Source organism: Elephantulus edwardii, unplaced genomic scaffold, assembly GCF_000299155.1.
Source record: "Elephantulus edwardii isolate Elephantulus edwardi_28Jun2011 unplaced genomic scaffold, EleEdw1.0 scaffold00361, whole genome shotgun sequence".
NCBI lineage: Eukaryota > Metazoa > Chordata > Mammalia > Macroscelidea > Macroscelididae > Elephantulus > Elephantulus edwardii.
The window spans coordinates 1,360,896-1,364,021 of NW_006400111.1; the positions used below are offsets into that span (position 1 = coordinate 1,360,896).

At 38.8% G+C, this 3,126-nt stretch overlaps 1 pseudogene; it reads right to left on the reverse strand.

Annotated features, from left to right (window-relative positions):
• Window positions 1-1,027: 1,027 nt before the first annotated feature.
• Window positions 1,028-1,319, reverse strand: LOC102859555 (annotated as a pseudogene).
• Between the last annotated feature and the right edge of the window lie 1,807 nt (window positions 1,320-3,126).

Below are 3,126 nucleotides of genomic sequence, written 5' to 3' on the forward strand. Positions count from 1 at the left end.
TGGAGCACTAACTGATATGTTAGAAACATACTTTTTTCATATCTACCTGAAAATCTGATGTAAAAGGTATAAAGATCTCTGCCAGAAGATTGATTTTTTTCCCCTTTCCTTGAATTGACATTTTGTAAAACTGAAAGCCCTTTGAGATTTGACTGCATTACCTGGCCCGTGTTTCTCATGTGACATGACTATGCAGTATTTTTCAAATTTTAAACCAATCTGTCTTTGATATTTTCTTTCATTCTGTGGGGAGTTATGGGCCACTAGGGAGCTCTTGTGTCCTAATGGTAAGAAACTGCACTGCCAACCCAAAGGCAGGCAGTTTGAACCCACCAGCTGCTCTGTGGGACAAAGACAGACAATTTCTTCTGTGCAATTTATGCCTCTGAAGACTCACTGGAGAGTGAGCCATGAGCCAGTTCTGATTCTATGGTATCTAACAACAACAATGGGAAGTTATTTAGGTAGCTTGACAGAAGATTATTCACATTTCATAAAATATCTTTGGCCTTATCCTCATAATTTTCTGATAAACTTTCACAACTGAAAGAATTTATTTTATAATTTCTTCATCTGAAAACTTATGTACATGTCTGCAAGAATCCAAGCCAAAATTAATTCACAAAACTCATGGCCCAGAAAAACAGCATCTTCTTCTAAGCTAGACCAGAAGAACTAGATGGTGCTTGGTACTCCCATGGACTGTTCTGACTAGGGACATGATAGAAGATCCTGGTTAGAATGTGAGAAAAATATAGAACAAAACTTAAATTCATTTTCAAAATTTTTTATTCATTTTAATGGAAGTTTATAGGGACTTAGAGTTTCCATTCATTCATTGTTGCACTTGTCTCCCTGTCCACCCCCTCCCACCTAAATTCATTCTTTAAGAAGACCAAAGTTATAGGATTAATAGACTAGGGGAATGTCCCTAAACTATTGCTCTAAAATACCCTTTTAACTCAGAACTACATCATGTAAATCTAGAGTAGCAACCAATTTTTCTGTTCTTCCCAATAAGTCAGTTTCAATCTTCAAACTGTGCCTTGTTTATTAAAAGGTATGATGCTAGAAATACAGTGGTGTTTGGAGGTCTCTCCTTTGCCAGTACGGCAAGTTCCTGTAGTAAAACAGGCACAACTGTCTGATCGAGGTAGGCACGGCTTGGCAGTGATTAGATATCCACCTTCTGTTTTGATGGCTTTTCTGCATTAATCTTCTCATTTTCTACTATCCTCTCAACGTTGTCTGCGACCGTACTCAGAGTGAGGATTTTCTGCAACCTGCGTCTGCCCTTCCAGCATCGGCTCTGGCTCCATGGCGGACCTTGTAAGCCGCAGTGCCGGGAAACCAATCCGCGCCCGAGCCCTGCGTCCGTAAGGACTTGGCACTTTCAAGAGATCTTTCACAGGAGATTTACTCAGTGCAACTTTTCTTTTGATTTTTTAAAAATGTTTCTTTCTTGACTGCTGTTTCCATGAGTGTTGATTGCAGATCCAAGTAAAATGAAATCTGTGACGATTCTTATCTTTCTTCCATCTGATATGATTATATATTTATTTGGATTTTTGTTTTCTTGATGTTGAAGTGTTATCCATATTGACATTATTTTATACGACATTTAAATTTTTTTCACTCTAACTTAGTTTTTTGTTTGTTTGTTTTTCCCTGTCACAACAAATTTTAATTGCCACCCTTTGTGAAATTTGTGGTGTACCTTATTCATCAGGTCTTGTGTTTGTTTGTTTCTGTTCTGATTATATTACTAGCTTCTACATCCTTATTTGATTTTGAATTAGTACTATGCCTTTATTTTATTTTTATAAAAAGGATGGATTAATGTATTATATGATTAAGATTAATTTAGAAAAAAGAACTTAAGAAATGAGAAATTTTAAAAAGATGATTGATTAAGAAACCAGTTAAATAGAATTAACTGTAATATAGATTATATGTTGCTCAATAAATGTCACAAAGCTGTAATATTGAAGGCAAGTGTAAAAAATAATTCTTCAAGTAGAAGATGCATAAATCATATGATGCCCTTTTACACAATGATCAAAACAAATTTATGAGACTCACTTCCATAAGAGTTTTGGTGAACATTCAAGTTACAAGTTTTGATTGCATTAAAGCCATGGTAGCAATTCACGTCTAACACCATGACCTCAACATTTATCACAGTTAGTTGATCTGCTGCTGCTTTTCACTGTCTCTGCTGTCATGGTTCTTTCTGCATTCTGCATCTAGGATATTCTCAATACAGGGGTTCTGCTCTAAAGGATATACTCTAACTCCTAGCTCTTCTTTGTTGGTGGCTATGAGATCCCCCTGTACTCTGGATTTTGCTCTCTTTAAGGCTAGCAACTGTTACTGTTATGTGTCCATTGAGTTGGAACCGACTCATAGCTGACCCTCCAACAGGCTTTCAGAGACAGTAAATCCATGGGAGGAGATTGCCTGTCTTTCTCCTGTAGAGCAATTGGCAGATAGGAACCCTGCACCTTTGGGTTGGCAGTGCAACTCCATACCACTAAACTACCAGAGCTCCCTTTTATGTCTAGCAGGATGGCAGAAGTAATCGTATGTCTTATTTGGATGCTTGGACCACCACGAAGTTGCTACACACTTTATTTGTACTATCACCAAGCTGCCCAATCACGTTGGTGGACTTCAAGCGTCTTGTTTTTATGATCCCACACATCTTTTGATGGAAGTTAAAGGATCATGACTGTTGTTGTTGTTATGTGCCATCGAGTCACTTGAGACTCATAGTGACCCTATGTACAACAGCCCTAAACTGTGCTCTGTCCTGTGACAATCACACTGTCTCTGACACACTCATCCGATTGCCCCAGTCACTCAATCAATCCACCTCATAGAGGGCCTTCCTCTCCTGCACTGTCCCACCACTCTCCCAAGCATGATGTCCCTCTCCAAGGGCCGATCCCTCCTTACAACATGTCCAAAGTATGTCAGACGAAACCTCAGAATCCTTGCCTCCAAGGAGATGCCCGGTTTAACCCTCTCAAGAATGAATCTGTTTGTTTTCTTGGCAGTCCATGGTACTCTCAATACTCTTCTCCAGCACCACAGCTCAAAGGCATCAATTCTCCTTCTATCCTC